Source organism: Topomyia yanbarensis, chromosome 3 (genome assembly GCF_030247195.1).
Source record: "Topomyia yanbarensis strain Yona2022 chromosome 3, ASM3024719v1, whole genome shotgun sequence".
Classification (NCBI taxonomy): domain Eukaryota; kingdom Metazoa; phylum Arthropoda; class Insecta; order Diptera; family Culicidae; genus Topomyia; species Topomyia yanbarensis.
Window position 1 is genome coordinate 305,043,367 of NC_080672.1, and position 13,494 is coordinate 305,056,860.

The window sequence follows — 13,494 nt, forward strand, 5'->3', positions numbered from 1 at the left end:
GCAAGTTTTTTATTTCTGCACTTTTGAACTAAAAGAACGCCCGTATCACATCTGTCCTTTTAGTTAATATCTTTACAACCAAAATTTAACCCAATGTCTTAGAATTGTTCTGCGTAATAGAATTGTTCATCATTATAGACACTTTTTAAACATTTCTCCATCAGTCTATCTTCTGACTTCGCACAAAGCAGATGCCAAAAATCGCTACGCTATAGGCAACAGTGAAGCCAGCCAACATTTTGTTCTATATTCAGTGCACGAACAGTCTTGTCATCCAAGATTGTCAACAGATGTTCCATGGGGTTCAAATCTGGCGGCTGGGGTGGCTACTGATGCATTCTTACTGTTTTCGAGTGGAAATAGCGCTTCGCTACCTTCGATATATGCTGGGGGTCATTGTCCTGCTGGAAAATATATCATCTCATTCATTTTCCTGAGTGACGGCCTCAAATTTACCTCTAAAACCTACACGTAGAATTCACCGGTCATTATTCCATTAATCCTGACAATATTGCCAACTTCATTTCAGGAAAAACAGTCGCACACTAGCAGTGATCCTCCCCCATGCCTAACACTTGCTTGAGTAAATCTGGATTGCAGGCGCTCTGACGGGCCAATTTCTTCTCTGGATGAAAACCGGTTTTCGCTGAAACCCAGTTTTCGGGTTGCTGGTGACCAATTAGCCGAAAACCTGTTTTCAACGAAAATCGGTTTTCATCCAAGTGAAGAAAATGACCATTAGTGTTTTAAGTTCATATTTACTTTCATCGGTCCAAATAATTTGCTTCCAAAAGTTAGTAGGACGGGAAGCTTACTTCCTCGCGGAATTCATACGCTTCTTAGTATTTTATTTGTCTCAGTAATGGTTTCTTCTTTTTGAAGTAGCTCTGTAACCCTGCTTCTCTAATGGCGATTTCGCTTGAACCCGAAACCAGGGGGGGGGGGTGTCACTCCTGTCATCCGCTATGGAGATATACAGACTTTGACAGTAGTCAACATATGTGGGCCTAGCCGGCTCTAGGCCCATGTAGCCCGTGCAATAGCATTGGGTTGTTTTGATTATAACAAAGGCAGATGTTGGCTAGGACAAAATGGCTGCCTAGCAGTGGCCTGCCCGAAACAGAGTCAGGTTCTAACCCCAACCGCTGTCAGTTCATACATTTTGACAGCAGTTGGGGTTAGAAACTGACTTAGTTTCGCTTCAAACAAAAACGACATAAGTCGGTTGCTCACAGTTCTGCTGCTTACGTCAAGGTTCCAGTTTTCCTGAATTAGCCGGCAAAATTTGTCGGGATCCGATCGAGCTAAACGACGAATCATACGATCTGTGTGGACTGAGATTTTACGATGCCTTCCACTTCCGGATTTCCGTTCTACGGTATATCATGCTTTTTTATTATTTTTGATATTCCTCCAATCGAAATTAAATATTGTACTGCAATGTGACGGTAGGTCACGTTCCTTTTTACGTTAGAAACGAAGAATCTCCGAATCTCTGCTGATTTTTAACCCATCTAGATAAAAACGAGTATCCTCAAAGTGAGCTAATGTTTACATAAATTATTGGCATTTGATGTTTTTACCAGTACTACGATACGGAATGTGTCAAATTACAACGGAAAATTACGGATTCCGGAAGCCAACCACAACAGATTTGACTTAAGCCGTTTTTGTTTACTTTTTATTTTCCGTAAATCAATAGAGTTTCAGCTAAACTTCACTACTGCAGAAGTATGCGTGATTAAGAAGTATAGTTGTGTTTGTGGCATCAAGGGATTGTGTGCCATACGATAATGTAGGGATGATCCTAAGACAAGACATGACAATAGTGGGGGTCGTTTTTGTTCCAATTTTACGTCAGAATGTTCCAGCTCCTGATTGGTTTAATCTGACTTTTTCCACCTTACGCAGTGTTACTGCAGGGATAGCAGAATGATGTTTGGCAGTGTTGCTATATTTATAGGAAAATAATATAATTACTTTTGACAAATAATATTATCGTTAAAAGAGTGAATAACCTACCTTGTCTCGTCTTTCACGGTAAGTGCGCTGCGTTTGCTCCCTGGACTATATTGCATATGTTCGATTGAAATGAAATATCCCGAATCTAATCTTCAAGAAGAATTGCATAACAAATAAACCCACAGCATTACAATAGCATTATATCGGCTTTTTATACGCTCTATAATGGCACTAAATGTACTTTTAAAGTTTACATGCTTTAAAGATCCTTGAAGCATGTACGCGTTATATCAGCTTTATATACGCATATGAAGCAAGCGATAATACTAAATGTCTGCTGTACAGTTATGCATTATTGATGCTAATATAGAGCTTCATTGCATTGTTAATGCCGTAATGGAGTTTCAATGCAACATTAGTGCAAATGTATAGCAAATATGGCAATATGCAATGGCTTAATGCTTATGGTTACTTGGGTGGTGCTTTTTCGCAAGCGAATCTGTAATCTACTTGTTTGGCCGGTTTACGGTTTACTTTTCTGATATTTTTATAATTATTTCATCCAAAGTATTCGATTTAGTGCAGCGATTATGCCAAATGACTTCCAGACGCCCATTGATTGGTTGATTATGACTTTTTCCACTGTACGCAGTGTCACTGCAGGGATAGCAAAATGATGTTTGGCAGTGTTGCTATATTTATAGGAAAATAATATAATTACTTTTGACAAATAATATTATCGTTAAAAGAGTGAATAAATGAAGCAGAAATTTTGCGACAGAGTAGAACAAATATCTTCCACACGTTTGCCGTATACGTGGTCAATTAATTTAAACAAAAATAAGACAGCAACCAAACCGTAATCTAAAATTTGTCAGAAAATGGTTTCATCAAACCTTACTGAACACCCAGGACATGGAAAAACGGTGCCCTTTATTAATGTAATGGATTCAATATACAAAATATTGCAGGCATAAAATAAATTAACAAGAACCCATTTTCATTTTAAAAAAATAGCAACACTGTTCGAAAGATTTCAGCAGGGTGGAAATCTGCGAAAAGAAGAATGTCGAATGAGGGCTTTGAAACGCAACAAATTAACCTAAAAATTTGGATTCTACGATATTGCTTTCTTAAACTACAGCAAAAAAAAATACAACGGGCGAAACTGTATTTTTGTTTGTTTATTTAAAGCTTCGCCCTCCACGCCCCATGCAAACAAACAGGGCGATACTTTTTTTGCTAGCAGTTTAGAGGCGAAACTGTTTTTTTTTCGTATTTTTTTAGGATTATCAAGCTCATACCAGCTGTAAATCGCTAAGTAACAATGATCGCTATTGAAAAACCCCGGACGAAATCGGTGGTGTAAAACGGTAGTTATTGTAAAAAAAAACGTAAGGGCGATACTTCAATGCTGATAGGTGGGACCGAAAAAGTAAACAATCGCCAAAGGGGCGATACTATCATTTTGTCAATTTCAATAGCAAAAACAAATTTTAATTTAATAATTTGAATTTTGGGTTTCGATCACTGAATCATGCAATCTAGGATGTAAAAAACACAATAGTTCTTAAATAGGAAATAAAACCAAGTCTGGAAATAGTTGATTTTCTTTGAATGGTATCACTGCTAGTATCGCCCTTTTCAAGAAAAAGCGTTGAGTTGTTATCGATAGCAAGGGACATACGTAGGATTTTTTTCCGATATTTTGATTTTAGGGGATACTTTGAAATTGTCATTAAAATTACCACATTATATTCTATTATTACGCATATTAAAACAATGCCAGAAACATAATCCTACGTACGTCGCTGGAGAAAATAGTTTTGAATATTCTGTGAAAATTTCAAAACAATCAAAAAAGATTTGTTCGAGTTACATTTCCGGCTAGCTCGAAAAGTGGTTTCGAAATGAAGGCGTTTAAAGCTTCTCGTACGCTTGGGATTTACCTAAGAGACTATATAGCAGACCTGAAAATTTTAACATTTAGGTATTTTGTTAGCTTTTATTTTTAAACCCAATCCGATTTCCTGAAACTAAGTTCAATAATACTCTAAAACATATTTTTAAATGACTTTTCAATTTTATTTTCCAAGAAATGGTTTTCCGGGTACTAGTACATTCCGGTCAATGGTTTCTCTGGCACCCCATTTCCCATTCCGAGATATAGTTTTCCAAGGAATGGTGTTCTTGGAAATAATATACAAATGCAATTCCACGATTTCTTATCTTCGCTACCCAAATTGCGTACACTAAGCCGACAAAATACAAACGAGAAGCGCCGAATTGTTTAAAAAATAATCCAAACATAAGGCAAGCATGAACTGTCATTTTAGAGAAACGTGAAAAATAACAGTCCATTTCAGTTACCAGAAAATTTGTCTAAGTGCAAAATCGTTATATGGAAAGGTCTATCGTACACGATAAAAAATCTTCACGTTGATGGAAAGTGATTTGCAGTTGATTTCGCACTACTTGCTGAACATTTCAATGCGATGTGTCAATCTATTGGAATGGATCATTTCAAAGCACTACGAAATCAACAGCAAATCACTTCCATTTGAAATGTGTTGCACATTGCTTCTAATAGATCTTGCATTTAACTATATACGTATTTTTTACGGTATATCCCATTATGGATAACCTGAGAACAAATAATTACATAATAAATTAACCACAAGTAAAATATACAATACTCACGTTCTACATTACTTTGGAAATGCAAGTTTTCCATTTTTACTCCTATTTCCGAGCATACGTTTGTAGTCGATTAAAGACTTTAGTGTTTTGACTCTTTTGACACTTGTAATTAAAGATGGAACCACTTAAATTCAATAGATTAGTACAGTGGTGCGAATTCATCGGATATTCATTTCAATTTAAAGATCATTTCTATTAAATAGCTTTCAAAGACCAGGTCATTCTGATACGAGTTATAAATCCTTAGAAAATCAATGCTAAATCACTTCAATTGTTAGTGATACATGATAAACTGATTCAAGTGCAACATCATTTGAATTAGTCGTGACATTTTTTTACCGTGTAGTTCATAACTACTATCAAGGGACTTTAGTTTAAGTGCTAAAATCGCAATCGCAATATTTATATGGTGGAGCCATTCAAATTCAATGGATTTGAATAGTGGTGCGAATCCAACGGATATGCATTTCAATTTAAAGATAATATCCCTTAAAAACTCTCAAAGCCAGACCACTTTAGGGTAATTTGTAAATCATTAGAGAATGTTAAACAACTTAAATTGGAAGCGAGTAATAAGCGGCCCTTACACGTTCAATATTTTTGTCAATACCAGTATTGACGGTATTGTTACAATATTTCAGTCCCGTTTGAAATCCACATCGTCAATAAAAAAATTTCCATTACACGTACAATACTTTTGTCAATACTCTCTAGTATTGACAAAAATATTGAACGTGTAAGGGCCGCTATACATTGATTAAGTGAATTATAAGTGACATTTTCTTACAGTGCCCACGGCTCTGCCCAGCGGTTTGCAAAATATCCCTTTTTCGATCGCGCTGGGACTCGGAAGCTCACATGGGATTTTATTTGAACAAAAACAAAAATAACAATATCGTGGTGCTTGAATAATATTTTGCAAACTGCAAACTTATTTAAGGTAAGTTTACACTATTTACTATTTTGAAATTGTATAAATCGATCATGAATCGACCAAAGGGCCGAAGTCGCAATGATATCGAATCGAGAAAAATAGCTTTGAAAATTCGGTTCAGAAAATTAAATCGTATTTTAACAGTGTTTGCATACTGCGCCTTCAAATGTATTGAAACACTTTGAAACAATACTAGTTTTCGGAAGCATAACTAAAATGTTTTATATAATAACGTTTTCGTTGATAAAATTGAAAACAGATTATTTCGCCGAGTGTTGTTATGAAATGTTGATTAGGCCATTTTTGAGTCGCCCTCTTGTTTTGACGACTCTCAATTTCGCCCTGCAGTGTCGCCAAAAAACAAAAATCAAATGTGGCTTTCGCCGTGCTCGCTGGAGGGGAAAATTTGTTATTCTTCCTGGGCGTAACAAGCACTTGGTTTTTGTTTAGGGCGATTCTGTTTACGGACCTTGTAAACAATGATGCTGTCAATTTCGCCTGTATACACTACCTTAGAAATGCAGAGGCGTAACCCGCCTGGCTTTTTGTTTACAGTCGAAAGTCGGATCCGCCGTTTTGTTTTTTATTGATTTTCATGAAGTGTGAAATATTTATAAATGAGTTTTTATATTTTTTATAAAGTATTTTTACTCCTCTTTCAGATATTAATCAAATCTCTGTTTGTGTACATTTGTTAATTTCGCCCATTTGTCGGTTCACGATCGAAATGTTGGAGCGTCTCAGTATTCTGTATACGATAAGTGAAGGAATCAATATTCCTGCACAGCTTGATAGCTCGTGATTTTGCGCCTGTTGTGCATTGCAAGAAATCGTGTTACGAAATAGTTATTTACAAGGTTTATTTCAAATATTACAATAATTGTGATTTGGTAACAAAGGTCCACAATATTCCGATCGATGTCTATTTGGTATAAGCTCGTTTGGCATAAAAGTCAGTTGTCATGATGGCCGTTTGGCATAAGAGCGGGAAGGTGGCAAGCATTTTTATTAACCGTCGGAAGTGGTGCTTGTTCGCAAGCAAATCTGTAATCTACTCGTTTGCCCGGTTTACGGTTTATTTGTCTGATTTTGTAAATATTTCATCCAAAGTATTCGATTTAGTGCAGCGATTATGCCAAATGACTTCCAGACGCCCATTATGGTGAGCGACCGTTATGCCAAATGACCTTAAGGTTGGACAGAGAAAGGGTAAAATTCGCAAACGAAAAAAGCAGTTTTTTTTCCACCGTATGTCAGATCTTCATAAAAATCAATCAGCAGTACTGTAACAACATTCTACATACGCTGATTAATTTTTATGAAGATCTGACATACGGTGCACCGCGGTGTGGAAAATAAACTGCTTTTTTCGTTTGCGAATTTTGCGCATTCTCTGTCCAACCTTAAGGTAAATTATTGTTAAGGCTCAAGTTACCTTTTTTGAGCATGTGTTAGAATTGAACGCTTGATAGTATGCGTAGGAAAAATGTGTTCAGTTTTGCCGCCGATTTATACTTATAAAGCATTCATTAAACTCTAAAAGAAGAACATCAGTCGATTTATTAGATTATCAAGATTCAAATCATGCAAAATAGTTGGTGGAAAAATAATTAACCGAGCGGGATGGTGCTTTTGAAAAAGTGGCTTTGGTTTTTTCACTACGCAGTTGTGTTGCGTGCCCCGGGACAGTGTGGTGGTGTGACGAAAAATCACCGCCACTTTTTCAAAAGCACCATTCCACCCGGTCAATTGTTTTTCCATCAACTATTTTGCATGACTTGAATCGTGATATCTGCACTTACATCATGCTGGATCATCCAGCACAGTCTACCGAGAGGACGGAGTGAATGTGAACACTGGTCATGTTGTACTGGTTGTTGATCTGCAGAAGGTTTATTATACATTAAGATGGGTTTAAAATAACTTACGACGGTAATTTTATAGGTTAGTCAGCTGTCGCGCTTAGAAGGACTGAAGACTGTAATTTTCTCTCAACGACTTACAGCGTTCAAAGAGATGTTTGCTCCTATTAGGAACTATGCGAGATTGCATTCAGTGATTCATTGCGCTTGGGACGAATCAACCAGTGGGTGGCGAAAGATTTGATACAAGCGTTGTAAAAACCCAGGGCATTTTAAAGTCCGATGTCGAGTGCAAGCTAAAGCGCCTTTTCTTGGAAGGCAGAGGCAACAGACGCCAAGAGGATTCGGGTGATTGATCATGTAGCTCAAAATCAAGGTACTCAGAATCAAATGCGATTGAGTCTAGCGAATCGTCGACGATCAACTTACCAAAACATATTACGCTTTCTATTAGGGAAACGAGTCTACTACGGTTACATGCGTGATTGGCACATTGGAGTTTCACACCAGATGTGGGTGGACTCTGGAGCAGAAGCAAACCTGATTACCGATTTTGATTGGGAGAAATTGAAATAATCGGGAATCGAAGCGATGAGCCATAAAAATGGAACTGACCGTGTGCTAAAAGGTTATGCCAACACGATACCGCTTACGGTATAAGGTACTTTTAAAGCAGTTGTCCGGGTTGGTACAAAAGCGGTGGTAGCCGAGTTTTTCGTGGTCCAGAGGGGACAACACGTTCTTTTGGGAGACACTACATCGAAACGTTTAGGAATATTGAAAGTCGGCATGGGTATAGATCAGGTAACAGGAAATTTTGAACCTCTTTCTAAGATCACCGACGTTTGCGTGCATATTCACTTAGATCAAAATTTCAAATCAATATTTCAACCAATGAGGAGAGTTCCGGTGCCACTAGAAGAAGCCGTTAACGACAAGCTTAATGGTGACCCAAGGATTTGCCTTGATCTGAGCACAATGAATGAAGCTGTTTTGATGGAAAGACATCCAATGCAATCGACGATTTCTAGAATTGGACCAAAAATGATCCGTAGCAAACTAGATGTCAAAGATTCATTTTTACAACTTGAACTGGATGAAGTTTCGAGAGATGCGATGGTGTTTCTCACAGCACGCAGATTGTACAGAATTAAGCGCATGTCATTCGGGCTGGTATCACCACCAGAGGTTTTTCAGAAAACAATGAACGCAATACACTCAAGTTTTTTTTTACGCGGTTTTTTTTTGCGCGGTATTTTTTTACGCGGTTTTTTTTACGCGGATTTTGAAATTTACGCGGTTTTCATTTACGCGGATTTTGAAATTTACGCGGTTTTCATTTACGCGGTTTTTGAAATTTACGCGGTTTTCATTTACGCGGTTTTTGGAATTTACGCGGTTTTCATTTACGCGGATTTTGGAATTTACGCGGTATCCATCAATGAGGTTCCCTTTATCGCGGATTCTTAAATTTAAGTGGTCTTCATTTACGCGGATTTTGAAATTTACGCGGTTTTCATTTACGCGGATTTTGAAATTTACGCGGTTTTCATTTACGCGGATTTTGAAATTTACGCGGTTTTCATTTACGCGGATTTTGAAATTTACGCGGTTTTCATTTACGCGGATTTTGAAATTTACGCGGTTTTCATTTACGCGGTTTTCATTTACGCGGCTCGTATCCCCCGCGTAAAAAAAACCTGAGTGTACTGGCTGGCTGTGAGGGGACCTGGTGGTACATTGACGTTTATATCGAAGGCAAAGATAAAGAGGAGCATGATGAACGTGTTGAAAAGGTATTGGCAATATTGAAAGCATGGAACGTACAACTCAACGGGGATAAATATATATTTGGGGTCGAGGAGCTCGAGTTTCTTGGTCATAAGATAAGTACAGGAGTAATACAGATGCTAAGGTAGAAGCTCTGGTTGCTTTCCAAAGGCATGAGAATACTGACGAGGTACGCAGCTTTCTGGGGTTAAACAACTATTTAAACCGTTTTCTACCAAACTTGGCCACGATAGAAGCACCGCTACGAAATTTGACAAGAAAAGAAAACACGTTTCATTGGCTAGCCGAACCTGAAAATGCTTTCCACCAAATCAAGACAAGATTGTCTAATTCATCTTCTCTGGGATTTTATCAACGAGGAGATAGAATACTGGTGATGGCTGATGCCAGTCCGGTTGGCCTTGGGGGTTTGCTCATTCAGGTATTATCCAGACTGCCGACTACAAACCAGTTCCATTTGACCAACGAGAAGAAGTAATGATTAGGGAGATAACAGACTTTGCTTCGCACGCTGTGACTGTTCCTTGGGAAGAAATGGTGGAAGCTGCCAAATCGGCTACGGAATTACAGACGATTCTAGAGATGGTTGAACAATATAGACGTTATGAACTGCCAATTAAGTTCCGGCTCTTCGCTAATGAATTTTGTAGAGTTGGAGACATCCTGTTACGCGAAGATCGTAGTGGTCCCTAGGATGTTACGGGCCCGGTTCTTCGTATCGCTCACGAGGGGCATCTGGGAACCTCAATGATGAAATCAGCGTTGCGTTTATCGGTGTGGTGGCCCAGGATGGACAGAGATGTGGAGACTTTCGTCTGAAATTGCCGTGGTTGTATATTGGTATCAGCACCAGATGCATGACAAGGAAACAAATGCCCGCAGGACCTTGGCAGGAAATAGCCGTTGATTTTATGGGACCATTGCCTGAAAGTCAATGGCTATTCGTGGTAGTGTACTATTATAGCCGCTTCGTATAAGTCGTGAAAATGAAGAATGTCACTGCAATCGATACAATACGAGAATTATCGACGACATTTGATCTGTTTGAAGTCCCTATCACCATGAGAGCTGATAACGGGCCGCAATTGAACAGGGAATGTAATGAGCTTAGGCAGTTCTGCGAAGAATTAAATATTAAATTGGTTAACCCAATTCCGAACTGGCCTCAAGCGAATGGAGGGGTAGAGAGTCAGAATATAAGCATTTTGAAACGCCCACGAATCGCGCAGGAATTAGGCAAGAACTGGCGTATAGAACTGAGAAAATTCTTACTGACATACCATTCTACAATTTATTCGACAACTGTAAAGACCCCTTCGGAGCTCATGTTCTGGCGCTGGATTAGAAATAGACTGCCATCGATACCGGAGTACAAGGAAGATGGGGAAGTTCGAGATAGGGATAAAATCGCCAAGGAAAAGGGGAACACACTTAATTTGAATTACTGGGTACAGTAAAATTTTGCTGGGGTTTTGAACAGCAAACCGTTCGGTAATCAATTCAGTAAAACAATTCGATTACCGAACTCTCCGCAATCCGTTCTCTCCAAACGTCAAAAAATACTGGTCAGTCAGCAGTTTCCTCTGAAAATGGCGACTTGACAGATGATTTGCTGTACCTGTTTTGTAAGTTTTTGACGAGGTTCGGTAATGTTGGTACAATTTTGCCGAACAATCAGTCAGTATTTTACTGAATAATGTTTATGTACCGAAAAAAACATAAGTACTGATAAATTCAGTGAAAAATATTGCGGGTTTCAGCAAATTATTCGAAAAATTACTGAAAATCGCTAAAAAGTGAAAACTTTACCGCAATTTTTTAAACAACTTGCTGATAGCTCCGTAAAAATATCACTTTACTGTTCATGTCGTCAAAAGAAATTACTGAACAACTTTTGGCTGGTTTAGTGTGAAGGAATACTCCGATAATAAACGGAAGGCTTGTAGCAATGATATTGAAGAGGGGGAATATGTCTACGTTAAACGACAGAGAAAGGAAAACAAATTGGCTGCCGATTATTCTTCGGAGCTGTTCAAAGTAATCAAACGAATGGGGTCAGAAGTTAAAGTCAAATCATTGATATCCGGGAACGAATACAAACGCTATGTATCACATCTTAAGAAAGCAGAAGTACAAGCACAGGGGACAGATAGACGATCAGAATATTCTCAAACAGGGTTACCAATAAGGGCGGAAAATTCTAACGCCGAGAATTGCTTAGATGACCTTCGACAGGATGAGTTTAGAGAAGATGAATCGACGCAAGATGCAGGTGCCTGAGAACCAGATAAACGAAGACGTTTGGCACCCAAGAGGTTCCAAGACTACGTGCCTTTTTAAAAAATAAAAATAAAAGATAAGGTGGGATGTAGGGTTCTATTAGGGTGACGTACCTTAAAGAAGAATATATTGAGCGATGAACAGTGATTTGACAGATAGAGAGGAGAAAAGAGGAACGAGAGAGTGGACTGGACGGATGGTAGAAAAAGGAAGTGCGGAATAAAGAAAGGCTTTTAAAGTGTAAAAGTGCTTTTAAATTACATTAGTAAGTGCCACGTTCGAACTGTTACACTGTCTCCACCAAGTTATTTCAAGGTTTAATGGTTTGGAAACCGTTGTATTATGGCTCGACAATTGTGCTGCTCAAAACAAAACCTGGACTTTGTTCCTTCATTTAATTTTATTGATAAATTCGATATTAATACAGAAGGAGAAACTGGGGCCACATTATGGAACCATTTCGAATCGACTTTTTCATACAAGCTTGCATACAATAAACCTTTCGTTTCGTGATGCGCAATGCCAGCCCTGGTTTTAAAGTTTTTCGAGTTTGAGCACACGCAGCTGATAGTTACCATGCGGCAGTGGAGCAGGCATTGCGAATAAAACTACCGATAACATTCAACGAATTCAATCAAACATTGCAGAATGCAAAACGAAACGCAGAGGTTCTGAATATGGACACGGAGAAATTTGTGCATAATTAATTCAATGTTTCACAATATAAATTAAACCGGTTAAGACCCCGCGCGTATGTTGACAACATACTACATATTGTAACTGCAGCGAATTTCTTTTTCGGCGCCATTTTAAAACATGAAAGCTCTTAGAGGCATAGACCAAGAGAGAAAAAAAAATGCTATTCCGCTTTTGTCAGAGGAAAAGAAAAGGATTTCTGGGAAAATTTACTGGAAAGACAGAACCGTTGATATTAATACCGAATGAAATATTAATGACTCAGAATATAGCACATTAAAACCAATCTATTCATGCATTAGTCATTTACGATTAACAAAATTATAACAAAAAATTGTAAATTGCAAGTGTAATTGTTATATAACTTATCAGAACCAGGAATGATTTAGAACTGTTAAGCCAACCCTGTAATTTGTTTTATGCATGAATTAGTTACAAGGCAATTTGAAATAGTCAAAACTCGCAACGAAATGTCTAGTACTGAAATTCCTTCGTTGTGCAACTTTTTGTAATTTTGATTATTGAAAAATAAATCAATTTATTTTTTTAACCAATTGGAACATTGACCAAATTTTGTTATAATGAACCATTTTTTGGGCTTAAATAAATGCCGTTTCTTCTTAATTATCTAATGGGACTCATGCCTTTATTTTCGTATGGGACAAACCACCCGGATAGAATTTTACAATAGCATTTACCCTACAAACAATCATAAAACAATAAATATTATAGTTATTACTGTTTCAACATTGTTCGATGCCAAGTTCTCACAGTAGATTTACAATAAAATTTCATGTAACAATAAATTTCACTGTTCAGTAAAAAACTGATACAGTGCATTCACATTAAGTTTTACTGTTTTCGAGAAAAAAATGTATGGAGAAAAATTGATTTTTTTAATGTTAAGATACATAACCATTTTACAACTCTATTTTACATTTAAATTTACTGTAAAAACGTTAAAGTTTATTGTTTATGTATTGTAGCATAACACTAAAACTTACTGTAAATTATTGTAAAATTACTGTACTGTCACAGTGAAAATCATGGTTTTGTTACTGTACATTTATATTCGGGCAAGTTTGCTATTTTTTCGTATTCCATAGGAACAAATCATTGAATTATGGAAGCTTACGTATCAAAGGGATGCCAGGAGCACTTATCTGAAAATGGTTGAAAAGTCATAAGGAATTCTTATGCACTGTGCGGAAAAAATAAACGACCCATGGCTAACATCTGCCTTTGTAAACATCAAAACAAAAAGCATGG

General features: G+C 37.6%; 1 protein-coding gene across 3 annotated transcripts in view; it reads left to right on the plus strand.

The window, feature by feature from the left end:
* Positions 1–5,531: 5,531 nt before the first annotated feature.
* The window catches only part of LOC131694309 (ADP-ribose glycohydrolase OARD1-like), a 60,087-nt gene continuing 52,124 nt past the window's right edge, over positions 5,532–13,494 (plus strand). Inside the window, exon 1 of one of the 3 annotated variants that reach the window (XM_058982939.1) lies at positions 5,532–5,602. The gene's annotated coding sequence lies outside the window, so the exon portion shown is untranslated. Of the gene's footprint in view, positions 5,603–6,378; positions 6,496–13,494 lie in introns of those variants that run through there. The other 2 variants (XM_058982940.1, XM_058982941.1) reach the window with 2 other exon arrangements.